The sequence below is a fragment of the Vicugna pacos genome, chromosome 5, assembly GCF_048564905.1.
Source record: "Vicugna pacos chromosome 5, VicPac4, whole genome shotgun sequence".
NCBI classification, from domain to species: Eukaryota; Metazoa; Chordata; class Mammalia; order Artiodactyla; family Camelidae; genus Vicugna; species Vicugna pacos.
This window is the reverse complement of record NC_132991.1, coordinates 3,027,328-3,042,437: the sequence shown is the minus strand read 5'-3', so window position 1 is coordinate 3,042,437 and position 15,110 is coordinate 3,027,328. Positions and strand designations below refer to the sequence as shown.

Below are 15,110 nucleotides of genomic sequence, written 5' to 3'. Positions count from 1 at the left end.
GTTATTAATATTAGAGGAAAAGCATCTAGTTTCTCACCATTACCCATGATGTTGGCTGTAGTTCTTTCTATGTGAATATCCTTTATCATGTTAAAGATGTCTCCTCTATTTCTAGTTTTCTTATAATGTTTTTGTTGGATTTTGCCTATTGCTGTATCACTTGATATGATCATATAATTTTTCTTCTTTAGACCATTGATGTGGTAGATCACATAATTGACTTTTGAATGTTGAACCAGCCTTGTATACTTGGAAGAAACTCAACTGGTTGTGGTGTACAAACTTTATATGTGATTACACTTGATTGTTTAATATTTTGTGGAGGATATTTGAGTTTATTTTCAAATAGATGAGAGATATGGTTTGTAGTTTCTTTTCTTGAAAAGTTATTATCTGATTTCATTATTAGGATACTGCTGGCCTCATAGATGACCGAGTAATTATTTCCCCTGCTTCTATATCTGGAATAGATTTTGGAGAATTAGTATTTGTTGGCAAATATTTGTTGCTGCTTTTTGGAGGGAGGTTTTTAATAATTGATTCAAATTATAATAGATACATGGTAATTCAGATCATCTATTTCTCCCTGAGTGAGCCTGTGTCTTTGAAGGAATTGGTGTATTCCTTTGGTATGCACTTTGCTCTTTCTCCCTTGGACCTGGCTCCTTTCACTGGATGTAGCATTTACAGTCCATATTCTTGAAGCCCTTACTCCCTTGGGCTGTGTCCCTTTGCCCCTCTTAGATGATATAGGAAGATTGGGGAAGGTTGAGTGGTAGGAATTCCCTTCTCCCAGCTGTTATAAGGCTCTGGTCTTGTCTCATGTGGTCTCTTGGATAGTAGATCTTTGTTATGGAGAAAGCTCTGGAATATTTCACAATAGTTACTCCTCCCTTTTTCTGCCAGAGTCAGGAGGTGAATCTTTGTAGGATCTTCACCATGAGAACCTGGTGGGGTCCCCAAATGCAAAGGCTATAAATAAGTAGGGTCATCCTTAAGTCTGTGGCCCCCAGGAATTCCTCCCTCTCATGTGAGTCTACACTCAATGTCCAGTGTTTCTACCACTTTATGACTCTAGCAGCTTCTGTCTGAGCAGATCTCAGCTCTGCCTCTCCGGATGCACCTGGCTGTCCACATTTTGGGATGTTAGCCTTGCAACCTTGGTTCTGTGATGGCTCTTAGAAAAGTTACTGATTTTCACTTTGTCTAGCTTTCTTTTGCAATAAGGAGAGGAGTGATGACTTCCACGCTGTACATGTTGGAGCAGAAACCAAAGTCCCTCATCTTCTGCTTTGAAATGGACTTCTCGGGATCTTGTAGAATCGGTATCTTTTCCTTGGCACAACTGAGGCCCAAGTTGGGAGTTGCAGCTGGGAGCCAGGAAGCCTGCACTCCAAGACCAAGGACTAGTTCTGCTGATCTTTTATACAACAGGTTATGAACTGACTTTTGATACCAGCCTGTCTGGCTTTAATTTCTTATGCATTCATTACATGACTGAAGCCCAATTCATGTAAAGTCTCAGTCTGCATACCTCCACCTTGAGGTCCAGGCCGTTTAGCAGCCCTCCTCATCTTGGCCCAGGCAGAGCTCCCAACACACCTGTCTCCACCACTAAAGCTTTGCTCTGGGCCTTTCTAAGGAGATGTAGGGTCCAGCATTCACTGTCCTCGTGGTGAAGCAGAGCTCAAACAGCCCATCTGGCAGTGCAGAGGCCCTGACCACTGGCTGTGTTAACCACAAAGAAACAGGATACTCTCTTCCTAGCCAGGAGGTAAAGACTCCTCAGCCTGTGGGCCCTCTCATCCTATGCCTTTATCTGGGTAACTTCCTCCCTCTGATAGGTTATGTCTATCTAGTCACTCAGTCATTCATTCAACAAATATTCTTTAAGGGCTGCTATATTGTTGGCCACCAGAAGCTGAGTAGATGACCAGATGGACACTGCTCCTAGCCTACAGGAACGAATGATACAGGACAGTCAGATCCTAGAGACACAATTGCAGCAAAGAGTGGTGAAGCTTTGCACGATGCCATGGGAACAAATAACTTTGCCCAGAGGCCCAGGAAGCCTTCTTTGATGTATTGATGTTTCTACATAAGTTTTGGATGTTGAGACGGAGTTGACTTTGAGAAGAGGATGAAAAGAATGTCCTATACATAGAAGAAGAATGTTCAAAGGCTTGAAAAGTGGGAGAGAACTTGGGCCTTTCAAGAAGCTGAAAGACATTTGGCCATATCAGGGCACAGAGTGAGGGGAAGAAGTAAGAAGGAGGCCAGAGGGTCAGTCCAGGCCAGAATACTTGGGGACCACTTACACCTCATTAGCGACTTAGAGATTTTATTCTAAAGTTGAGCAGAGGTTTCTGAAGGGTGTAAGCAGAGGTGTGCTGGCTCAGGCTGTATTACTGAAGGACCACATCAGGGTAGGGGATGGATTGCAAGATGGGAACCAAGGAGGCCAGTTAGGAGGTCCTTGGTGTTGTCCAGGTTGGCAATAAAGATGACTTAAATGGGAGTAGTGCTGAGGGGAGGGAGAAGGTGTGAATTCAAAAGACACTTACCATGAAGAGCTCTTCCCTACATTCTCCTGATGGCATCCTTCCTTGTTCATGTCTGCAGAGCCTCTGTCTGGCACTCTATCCATCCCTTCCCTTGGCCAGGCTCCTCTCACCCTTGTCCTGCTTTTGTTTGTTTCATAGCACTAGACATTACCTGACATTATATCATCTCAGTCATTTCATATCACGTGACTTTCTATTTTCTGCAACACTAGTTTACTCAAGGGGCCACATTTGCTGGATTACAACTAAGAAACAGATTCATTCTCTCCTACTGGCCTTCCAATGCATCACTCCTCCCATCTTTACCACTCATGGGCATCTCATTCTATAACCTTCTGATGACTTTCAGGAAGGAAGACATCTGGTCCAGTTTAAGCTGAAATCGTGATCACGCAGTGAATTTGAAGCCTCAGCCCCACATGCCCCAGGCGGACTTGCGGGGTGGGGCTCAGCAGTGCGGAGTTGACCTGCCATCTGTCTAATCCTTTTGTTCCTCCTCCTCCTTGTCCCCACCACATTCTAGTTCTTTTAGGGTTGGAAGCAGTTGAGAGGGATCAGAAGGAAAGAGATGAAGGGCTTTTTGACTTGGCTGGCTCTCTGGGTAGTCCTTTCTTTTCAAAGCTTTTAGTCGTAGGAAACATCCGTGGTCCTTTGTGAGGCGCATGAATGGTTTCCTTGGAAACTTCTGGCAGGACTCTCTGCACTTCTCATGCCCTAAAGCAGAACCCACATCCCGGAGTCTTCTCACCTTAGGATGCAACTCTTTTGGCGAGGTGGTTAACATGAGTGGAGCCCAGACCACTCAGAGTCCTATCAACCTAACCGAGGAGATGTCAGGAAAACTCCTGCATTCTTGCCCCACCTGACACCAGCAGAGGTGCCCAGCCTCCCTCCTGCCTGTAGGTGCTTCCATCATGCCCTGCCCCACAGTCCTGGGGACCACTGCCGTTCTCTCCCGGGTGCTACTGGGGGCTCCTCTCCCCAGACAGTAGGGGACCTGCAGGACTTGAACTCAGCCCTCACCCAGCCAAGATGCAGGGTTCCTATACCTGACAGTCCCAAGCTCTAAAAACAGTTCTTTGGTACAGGGGGTGAGCTCTCCAGTAACCTGGCTTGAGGTAGTAGGAAAAGGCCACAAAATTCTCTTTCTCTAATTTTCAGAGAAGTCGGCCCACATGGACTCTCTGGGTTTCTCTCACGTGGGCTGGAGGTGAGTGCTGGGTCCAGAGCACGAGGACAAGGACTGTCTAGTGCTTCTCTGTGGAAAGTAGGAATCTCATCACCCACGGCTCTCCACTTAGAGCTTTTGCCAAAGTTCTCAAATACCAGGATGAGGTCTATGGCACATAATTCTAATTAATTTCCCACTAGAATTATGAGCCCCATAAGGGCAGAGGATTGGCTTGTTAACATCTCTATTTCTAGTAACGGGAACAAACAGTGTCCAGCACAAAGAGACAGAGTTAATGAATGCATGAGTGCCAGCAGCAACCCTAGAAAAGGGAAAAGAGAAAAGATTGGCATACAGTTTATACTGAGTTTGGGCTCTGGTGATCACCACGCTGTTTTGTTTAAAAAAAATTAATTATTTTATTATTATTATTGTTTTATTTTAATTTTATTTAATTTTTATCTTATTATTTTTAATTATTATTATTTTAGTTTATTATATTATTTTATTGAAGTATAATTTATTTATAATGTTGTATTCGTTTGAGGTGTACAGCAAAGTGATTCTGTTATATATATATATAAATATAAATATTCTTTTTCAGATTCTTTTCCATTATAACCACACTGCTTTCTTTTTTTCAGTCTTATTTTTTATTGAAGTGTAGTCAATTTACAATGTTAGTTTCAGGGGCACAGCAAAGTGATTCAGTTATACATACATATGTGTATATATACATAATATGTATTTTTCAGATTCTTTTTCATTATGGCCCATTACAAGAAATTGAATATCGTTCTCTGTGCTGTACAGTAGGTCCCTGCTGTTTATCTATCCTACATGGAGTAATGTGTATCTATGAATCCCAAACTCCTAATCTTCCCCCCGCCCCGGTAACCTCAGTTTGTTTTCTATGTTCGAACCACACTGTTTTCTAAATGCCCATTTAGGAGACAGTCCTGGGACACAGATGAGCAGCAAACTGATTCAGGCATGTGGGTGAGCCAGACTTAGGTCTTGGGGGTGTGGACGAGCAGTGGGCTCAGCTCTGGGTTTTGAGTTAGAAGCCACGGCTCACTGATTTGGGGCTCCACTGAGACCCCTTTTAACTGTACCTGGAGGGCATTATTTGTTATCTGTTATTTGTTTTATACTGGTGCAGGCTTAACGGCTAATGAATCTGTTTCAATCCTTGCATCAATCTTAGCAAGAGGCAGACCTTCCTGATGCCCCACCAGTGCTGTGGCTTGTCGTGCTCTCACGCCTTCCTTGCCTCTGCTACCACTTGGCTCTGCCCCGCTTGCATCTTGGTACCTCCATGTAAACCAGGGACCCATCCCCCAGCCCCTCCTCCCACCTGCATCCTGGCCTGCAGTGAAGAGTCATGAGAGTGTCTTTCAGAGATTCTGACACTCCCCTCTCTAGTTTGCCTTGGTGACAGGAGTGCCCTCTGGGCTCTTTCATTAATCCCGTCATCTGTCGATGGACATTTGGGTTGCTCCCGTGTCTTGGCTATTGTAAATAGTGCTGCTGTGAACATTGGGGTGAATGTGTCTTTTGGAATTATAGTTTTCTCCAGATACATGCCCAAGAGTGGGATTGCTGGATCAGAGGATAACCCTATTTTTAGTTTTTTAAGGAACCTCTATACTGTCCTCCATAGTGGCTGCACCAATTTACATTCCCACCAACAGTGCTGGAGTTTCCTTTTTCTCTTAACCCTCTCCAGCATTTATTATTTGTAGACTTTCTCATGATGGCCATTCTGACTGGTGTGGGCTCTTTCCAAAGATGCAGTTAGAGTGTAACTGGCTTCCTGTCAACACCTGCAAAGGGCTGAGGTTCTATCAAGCCAACAGGTTAGTTTCAGGGACAATAACAGGAAAAACTAGACTCTTGGACCAGAGATGAAAGACTGTATTACTCACAGTAAAAGCAGTAACCAGTGTTAGCATAGTTTGGTGGTGTTTTTTTGCCCCTAAACTACACGAAGGATGCAGTGGGCCCAGATCCACATCACACATGTTGCGGGTTTGTGTTTCAGCCAAGGAACCCCGGCCAAGGGCCCATGGCTCTTTAAGCAAGTAGCAAACACTGCTGCAAACACTGCAGCAAACACTGACTGCATGGGAGGTGGTCATGCCGCAGTCACCTTGACCCGCTCAAGTGCCTCAGAAATCACTTAGCATTTTGGTAAGACTGCAGGGTTACATAGTCCATGGCAAACTTTGGTTCCCAATGGCACATATTGTCAACCACCCCAATGTTTCTATCTCCTAAAATCTCCTAAGGACGCCGCTGGCTTCTCAGCCTCATTTTGCATGGGCCACCACTGAGCCAAAGTTCCAGAGACCATCTGAGCTCACAGGTAGGGCTGCTCCCGGCCGCTGGGCCCAGCCATGGGCCCAGAATGTGGGTGAGGGGCTCAGGGGAATCTATTCCACACATCTGAGATCATGCTTTCCCGCTGCGATCCATTCCCCAGATCGACGTCCATCCATGTCCCGCGGATTCTGGCTGATGTAAATTAGCATCTTGCCATCCTCCTGATGCTGGCTTCCCAGTTCTGCCCTCGTCACTGAACCTGGGACATTTCGGACCCTGAGGAGGGCTTGGGTTGGGATGTAAGAATAGGTAGGTTCTTTATCAGAGTAACTTCCTGAGAAGGTCGTTAAAGAGCAGTCAGGCAAAGTAGGAAGGACTGTGGAGGGCAGTGAGCACGGTCCCGAGATGCTCAGGCATACGAGAGGGCTACTGACTGCTTGACCCCACAGGATCTCACTTGGGTCTGTGTCCCAGGAGGGGCCAGTGTGATCTAGAAAGCAAAATGCAGGTCATGCAAACCCACCCCACACCCCCCCGCCCACCACCCTGGGTCCCCACTCCTGCCTCCCTTCCCGTCATATCAGGGTGACATGCTAGGTCTGCTCCGTGGTGGCTTAGGTTCTCCACGATGCTGCCCAGACTCACCTTTCTCTGCCTGGCTGGCTCTGCTCTGGCCACGTGGGGCTCCCTCGTGCTTCCAGTGTAGCAGGGTGGCCCCGCCCTCTGTGGTGCCCCCTGCAGAGAGCAGAGAGCCCTGCTGCCGCCGCTAGCAGCGCCCCACCACTCACTTTCTAACAGCAGTCGCTGCTTTCCTCCAGGGCACCGAGTCCATGTGAAATAGATTTTCTGGTTTCCTGTTTCTTGTCCCTTTCCCCCGGCATGTCAGGTTGTGGGGGCTGAGGACATCCCCCTTGCTCACTGTTGGGTAGAGTTGGCTTCCGGGTTTGGAGTAACAGTGCAGATGGGTTCTGTTGGCCACGCTGATTCCTTCTGTCATGGCCCAGTGTGTGCTGACCTCCTGGGGCTTATAGTCTGTGGGGAGAGGCAAATGCTACAGGCTTAACCAGACACATAATTATGGAGCCTCCCGTTTTCTTCCACTTGGACCCCTCCCCAGGGATCTAGAAAGTTCTTGGTGGGTTTCTCTCTGCCAGGCTCCTCCCAGGCCTGCCTGCTTCTGATGGAACTTGATGCCACACATGTCTGCTACCACCCATGTGGCCCAGACCTGGATGTCCTGTCACAGAGCACACGGTCTGGGAGCTGGTCTGCCTCTTGGGTGCATTCTGAGGTGCTCTGGCTGGCCACGGCTCAGTTCTCGACTCTTCTTAAGTAACATGTATGTCCTAAGTGTGTGGAAAGGACACTGAAATAGAAATGGGCAAATCAAAATTCTACCCCTAAGTTTGTACTCTAATAGCTGTGTGACTTTGGGCAAGACCCTCAACCCCTCTGAACATCGCTTGTCTTGTCTGGCCAATGGAGACACTAACACGGTCTCTAAATATCTTTTAGGAGAACACTAAGTAGAAGCTAAGAGTGTGCATGTTAAATCACCTATAAATGTGCTTGGTCAGCATTCCAAAAGCAAATGGTTGGTGTTTGTAATCCCTATGGCCCATAGGTGGCAGTGCTTGGAATTGTCTGTCTTGCCCTTGTTGGTGGGGTTTGGCTTAGTAAACTCCGAGTTGGAACTCTGGCTAATCACAGGGTGAGCTTCTTAACCTTGCCAAGCTTCCATTTTCCCATTGATGGAATACAGATTCTCCCAGCAGCAGAGATTTGGGGTAAAGGTGAAGAATATAAAGTTCTCATTACTGTTCTTGTCACATAGGATACTCCAGATGAAGGTCAACTCTGCAAATACACTTTATCGAAATCTCTTAAAAGTTAAAGATTCTGTGTCTTCCTTCCCAGGCTTTTGCTAAAGAAGTACCACCTGTCACTGTCAGCCTGGAGGTGGCCCGAGAACCAGGTGGAGGGGCTCAGAGCCCACGAGCCAGAGAGGACATGCTGCCTGGCCACGCCCGGGATCTACAGGCACCCACTCGTTTCCCAACATGACCCCGATCGTGGGGATAATTCTGCACAACAAGGAGGACAATGAACAATCACGCTGGTAAACAGACGACTGTGAGTAGTGAAAGATGTTTCCAGCAAATCATTCTGCAGATAGTATTTATGGACTGTAGCTGTTACTGGGATATTTATAGACCACATGCAAATGTAAAGCATATGGCGCCCTGCTCCAGAAATACTCTTTCAATTAAGCTGTGCGCAGCGCTCAGCCGTGCTGCCCTTTCATCTGAAGATGCTCTCCCGCCCATTTGTGCGCAACATCACTGTGCAGAAAACAAGGGTGAACAGCTCTCTCTGGGCAAGAGGCTGTTACCCTCTGATTGATGTTCGCCCAGTCCCCAGGGCCCATCCGGAGGTGCCCTGCCGGGAAATGCATGGTTGAATTTTTCCCTCCCTCTTCCTTTTCCTTGGCATGTGGAGATCACCGTGGGGCATGTGGCAGGAAACTGATTTAAGAATAATCTGGAAGGAGGTACCTCGTCTCTAACTTTCAGTTTGGACCTACAGGTCTGGGAGCTGCCAACAGAGGACGTATTCTGCACCTTGCCCCAAGTGACCATGGGGGATTATGTCCCTGTTTAGAATGGAACAGGTGTCCTGAGCCCGCTCCCCACAGAAGGCACGTCATGACCTGGGACTGGCGGTTGCCAGACACCAGACAGTTAAACTTGGGGTCAGCGCCGTGGGAGCCCCACGTGTGTGGTCTCCACACCAGACAAACATGGTGCGAAAACACCAACCATCTTTTGCTTATGCTGAGCTGGAGTGGCGCACACCTCTTTCACGGTGGGTTTCTTAGACTAGCTGATTTTCTTGAGCATTAAGAAGAGACACGGGTTTTTCTTTTTAACAGACAATACACAAAAACAGTTTTGGAGAAATGGAGGAATGCAAATTAATGCAAGTCTTTTGGAAAGACTTTGTGAAGTTGAATCAAGGACCAAGAAAAGGCTCACATTTTAGCATCAGTATTTCCACTTCTGGTCCTGTTTCCACATAAATAACCCACATGTGGTCGTGGTTTCACACCAAGCATTTTACTGGTATTACTGTTGTGTGTGCGTGTATGTGTGTGAGTTACAAAAAGGCAACAAAGAAATAGTGTAAATATCCAGCATCAAGGAAATCCCTTAGTAAACTACTTAATAGCCACTAAAGGCTATTATGTAGCTATTAAAATTAAGTTTATTTGAAGTCACATAAAAATTGGTCTTTATGACACACTGTTAAGATTTTCAAAGCAAGATGCAAAATTAAATATATGAGTGTAGCTACAAAGAAACTAAAAAAAAATTCTGTGACGGTAGCATTTCAATTTGGACAAAAGACATTCAAATAATCTAGTAACAGGCACTTGGGGGAAATGTTCTAACTCACTACTAATGAATAACATAAAAATTTTTAAAAAGAAGTAATTATTTTTTTACATATTAAGATGACACGGGTTTAGAAAATGAGAATGGGACGAAACACTCAGTGCTGGTTAAATATAATGAGGATATGATTTTTGTTGCTGTTTGATTGGTTTTAGATTATCTAGACTGCAGAGTCCTTGGTTTCGTAGTTTAACTGTCATCTTTACACACACATCTGAATAATTCAAACACATCAAGACAAGTTAGTTCATGGACATAATCTAAACAGAGAGATACTGCATAATAGTGAAAAGAATTGTACTACCTGTGGATGGACCAAGAATTGAACAGAAAGGGCTAAATTAAGAGCTTGGGATTGACAGATATACACTAGTATATTAAAAAAAAAAGAATTGAATAGCTGGCCTATACATGCCTATCTCATTAAAAAAAAATGCCATTTGCAGCAACATGGATGGACCTAGAGATGATCATAGTAAGTGAAGTAAGCCAGAGAGAGAAAGACAAAAAAATGGTATTATATACACGTGGAATCTAAAATATGATACAAACAAATTTATTTACAAAACAGAAACAAACTCACAGACATAGAAAATAAACTTATGGTTACCAAAGAGGGGTGGTGGGAGGGATAAATTAGGAGTTTGGGATTACTAGATACAAATTACTGTATATAAAATAGATAAATAACTAGATCCTACTGTACAGCACAGGGAACTACATTCAATAACTTGTAATAACCTATAATGAAAAAGAATATGAAAAAGGATATATTTATACATGTATAACTGAATCACTACACTATACACCAAAAACTAACACAACATTGTAAATCAACTATACTTCAATAAAAAAAAGCATGTCATTTGCAAGCAGTGACCATTTTGAGCTTTTTTCACCCCGATACATGTACCTCTTACTTTATTACTCTTCCAGTGGGATTACTTGGTAGTTTAGGAAGAGGTTTACATAATCTGCTATTCCTGACCTCAACTCATAGTTTTTCTTGAGGAAGATGGCTATTTCCCTTTTCCGTTATTTCTTCACCTCTCACTTCCCTATTCTTAATTTTTCCTTTCTTCCCATATTCCATTTCCAACTCTGACCTCCACGATGAAACTGACACATCTGCACCCTGGCCCCTCCTCTCCTTGTTAGTTACTGCCGGAGCTCCTGACAGTTTCCAGGTCCCCAGGCTGGATGCAGGACCTGACCCAGTGATGGGGCCATGCAGCGCCTGGGGTCCCAGTGACATGTACCCCTAGGGTGAAAGAAAAGATGAAAGCTTTAATTACTCCATCTAGGTTTCCTTCCCACTTTTGCCCTGGACCAAGGGGTTTTGATTTTGCTTTTCTGTAATTTCAAGAGATTTCAAAAGAGCAATTTGGAAAAATCAAGTTTCCCAGAAGAGGAGCATTCCTTGGCGACACGTTTCTTTTTCTTGGAAAGGAGTCATGCTTTCTTTGGACACTGCCTGATTCTGGGGACAAGATCCAACTTAGGGGTGTCCCCTGGCTCTTCTCAAGGGTTCTGCCAAAACCAGCATCATCTATCTGCTTGCTCCTTCCAAAACTTGCCTGGAGGGAAGGGCTCGCGCAGGTTCCCAGGAAGGGGTTAATGTCTGGTGACTAAGTTACACAGGACTGTCCACCAGGGCTCAAGTTCAACAGGGGCTGTGCTGTGGGGTACAGTGTGCTGGTTTGCAGGGTCAGAGGGGGCCTGACTTCTCTCCTGCTGGGCTTCCTTGGGTTTATGCACACGCCATCCAGCCAGGTAAATCCGCATCTACAATTGCACTATTAATATGCACCCAAGGTGCGCTTGTGGGCGCTCGGAAAGGCATGTACACCCGGCCCTGGTAGGCGTCCTGGGAATCCAGCTCTGGGGACTCTACGGTCCACTCATCCATCACAGAGTAAATCAGGAATAGCCTTCCCAGCAAGGCAGCCTGCGGCCTGGCAGTGTTGGGGGGTGTGCGGTTTCCTCCCTGCCGCTGCAGCCATAGCTGGCCGATCACGGCGGTGGTGCCTCCCGCTCTTCCCACGCAAAGAGTGGGACCACATCTGCCCTCGGGGGCCGGGGGTGGGGGTCGGAGTGGGAGGGAGGTGGCAGGCCGCGGCCTCGGGCCGCTGCTGGGCGCCTCCTTCACTTTCCGGATGGTGGCAGAGCGCTTGTTTGCCCCTGCTTTCTGAGCTCCCGCAGCCAGGATTCCCACCGCAGACGCGCCGCCTCATCGCAGTGCGGTCGCTGCCTGGAGGGTCGCCCAGAAGCCAGAGGGGGTGACTTGGTGGAGCGCAGGGGCGGGGGCGCGAGGTCCGGGAGCAGGAGGATTCCGGGCCGGGAGGCGTGACGGTGACGCGCTGGAGGCGAGGGAGCCCCCACGCCTGGGGAGCGGCGGTGGCGCTGAGTCGGGCCGGAGTGCGGAGGGGAGGGAACTGGCAGAGGAGACCGTCCGGTGGGGAAGGACCCTCTGGTCTCGGAGAGACCCTTCCTCCCGCAGGGCATCTTCAGCCTGGCAGGAGGGCGCTGAGGGTGAGGCCCCTTCTCCCCCCAAGCCTCTGCGATCCCAAAGGGCTCCTGGCATCTTCCCCGCCTCAGCTGGGCTGCCCCTGGGGCGCGCTGTGAACTAACGCCTATTTAATGTCAATAGGCAGAAATGATTTCTTATTGAATGTCATTTGCAAATCACTAGTTTGCTGCTTCAAACAGCACTTAATGTCAATTACTTTTTTTATACCAACTGAAAATCACTAGTTTGCAGTTCCAGGCCTCTCTTAATGCCAATTACTGCTCGGAGTGCTGGCGACACTGTCATTTGACACTGGATTTCTAAGCAGTAACTTGCTCTTATGGGCTCCATCTGGCTCGGCCTTGGATTAACCCTTATTCCCTCTCACAAGCAAGGGAGCAGAGCTCTCTCAGTGTGGCTTGGCCGGGGGCGGAGGGGGGGGGCTCTTTGGAGGCCCAGCAATCTGGGATCACCCCAGACACCCTAGGCAGCCCCAAAATCCTTGGGAGGGGAGGGAGATGTTGGAGCCCCTGCCAAGCCTCTCCTCCCCCTAGGACCAGCAGCTTCACGCCACCCTCCCTACCCTCAGACTCACCATCCTTTTCCACTCACCTCACGGAGGATCCTGCAGGCAGGCAAGCAGTGAGGTCAGAGGAGGGAGGTTGACCCCCTCAGCCTGGTGTAGCCTGGCCCTCCTTTTCAGTTCCTGGTTAGGATCCAGCTGCGCAAGACACCAAATCACCTCTTGCCATCTGTGCATTTGGGCCACATCTCCTCCCTGGGGTCTCACTGTTGCCGAAAAACGGGCCTCTGTACGGCGATAATCAAATTGAGACTCGGGAACAGAGTTCTGGGAGAATAAGAGAAGAGTTGTTTTACTGCTTTGCCAGGCAGAGGGGAGTCACAGCAGGCTAATGCCTTAGAGACTGCGAATTCGTCTCGGGGTTGGCATCCTGAGGTTTTATGGAAAAGCTGAGCAGAACAGAAAGGTGGTAACCATCAGGGTGTTTTCCGGGGTGCTGTATTTTTCTTAATCTTGATGAATCCACCTGGCGTCAAGGAGAAACTCCAGAGGGCCTGTTCATTCTTCTGAGGCTATCAGCCCGTGACCACCTCTCTAGAATACAGCTTCTGGCTTAAAGGATAAGCTATTCTGGGTAAAGGTTGCCTAGGGAGTGGAGTGTGTCATGGAAAGGCTGGGGACTGTTTAGCACCAAAGCAGTTGAGCCAAGTGAAGCAGAGATGGGGGTTAGTCTGAGAAAAGAGAAAAACAAGTTGCAAGAATTTGAAGTCAGAATCAATCAGCAAACAGCTTTAGTATCATGGAAGCCTTTTTTTCAGTTAGTTTCCTACTCTTTTGTCACCTGTACAGCAGGGATCTCTTCTCCTGGCCCTAGAGTGGTTTGGAGCATTAAGTGGTGACTGTGCATAGAGTGTCTAGTGAATTATTCAGCATAAAGGGAGCGCTCTGGGCATGCTCGGGGAGCCCCCGGGATAGGGGCTCCTGGCAGGCTTTGCAGGGATGACTGGTGCTGCTGCTCCCTGTCAGCCTGCAAGGCTTCCCCTGGGCTGTAGTCACATTGAGGCCACTGCGAAGCCACCCGTTCACCGGCCAGCAGCTGGGTCCGATCCATCTTTACCCTGCCTGTGAGCTAATGGCAGTTCCCTGGAGGGGAAGTGGTTTCCCAGAGAGGGGAGGTGCTGGAACCGGAGGAGGAGGATAAAAAGGGAGAGAGGATAAGGGGAGGGGAAATCGCGGAAGACAGGAAGACGATGTCCTGTGTGTTCTTTATGGTTCGCAGCTCTGCGGCCCATCTGGGATGTGTCTGTCTTTGGGTTGGCACACAGATGCCTAATGATAAGTTCAGGGACCAAGAGCTAAGTTTTATCTTCAGAGAGTGGTGACACTTGGGGATGATGACGCAATTGGAAATGCCGTCTTCTGATGAACATGGAAATGTATCAGCGCAGTTGGATGGAGGAGTGACCCGGGAGATGTTCCAGTGCTCTGGAGGTCCCAGTGGTGTTCCCAGCTCCGTGAAGTCCGTTACCCAGCTGTCCAGGGCGGCCATTCAGATTTGCTGGCAAATCTCTTTACTAAGCAGGCCTGATGCTGGCTGGAAATAACTGGGGAAGGGGCCAGGCGGCAGGGAGGGGCCATTCATTGAATCCTACTAAGCGACAGCCCTTGAGCTGGCGGCCTTGTGGTGTGACTTTGCTCAGTCTTCCTGTAACTGAAAGGTCAGCAGCATTGTTACCATTTACAGAGAACTCTGAAGCTCAGAAAGGATAGCTCGGCGCCTCTCAAACTCTAGTGTCCATCTCCGTCACCCCAGGGTGACGTCGTGGTGCGGGTTCTGAGTCAGCAGGTCTGGGCCAGGACGGGACTCTGCAGCCCTGACAAACGTCCCGGCGGTGAAGATGCTGGCAGTCTGCTGATTGTACTCTGAGGAGCGCGGGCTTGTGTCATCTGCCCGGGACACGCAGCTGCTTGCAGGGCGAGCTCTGACTGACTGTAGTTATTGGCAATGGGAGGTCCTGCAGAGTCCGCTGTGGGGGCCCAGGTGTGCCGGTCGAGGTCCTGGACTCCTGTCCATTGGTAGACTGGACCCTGGGAACCTGATAAGGCAGGAGCTGCTGGGGCTGCAAACCTGATGGTGACACTGTGACTCCTGCCACATGGGGTGGAGACGTCAGCCCAAACCTGCGTGGGGCAGACTTCTCAGGCAGACCAGGACACCGTAAGGTAAGGTTTTAGGTTGAAGATAAGTTTTAAATAAGGCTGAGTGTGAGAGCGGAGATGAGATGTGCAATAATTCTCAAATTTTCCTTTGAAAATAATTAGATTTTAAATTAACTAAATTAATTAAAACATTTTAAAAAATTAATTAAAAAATTAAAATTTTAATGCATTCATCAAAATTTAATCCATCCATTAATTAATGTTTAATTAATTAATGTTAATATTAATTAATTAAACATTTGAAGTATGTTTTACAGTGCTAAAATAGTACCCATTTAGGTTTGGGATTAGCAGACACAAACCACTATATACAAAATAGATAAACAACAAAGACCTACTGTAT

General features: G+C 47.5%; 1 long non-coding RNA gene across 2 annotated transcripts; it reads left to right on the top strand.

Annotated features, from left to right (window-relative positions):
- Window positions 1-3,289: 3,289 nt before the first annotated feature.
- Window positions 3,290-9,172, top strand: LOC140696550 (uncharacterized). 2 transcript variants are annotated; one of them, XR_012073007.1, is made up of 4 exons: window positions 3,290-3,463; window positions 3,726-3,774; window positions 7,978-8,193; window positions 8,647-9,172. It is a non-coding gene; the product is annotated as an uncharacterized lncRNA (long non-coding RNA). The 2 variants fall into 2 exon arrangements; XR_012073008.1 differs by lacking the exon at window positions 3,726-3,774.
- Window positions 9,173-15,110: the final 5,938 nt, after the last annotated feature.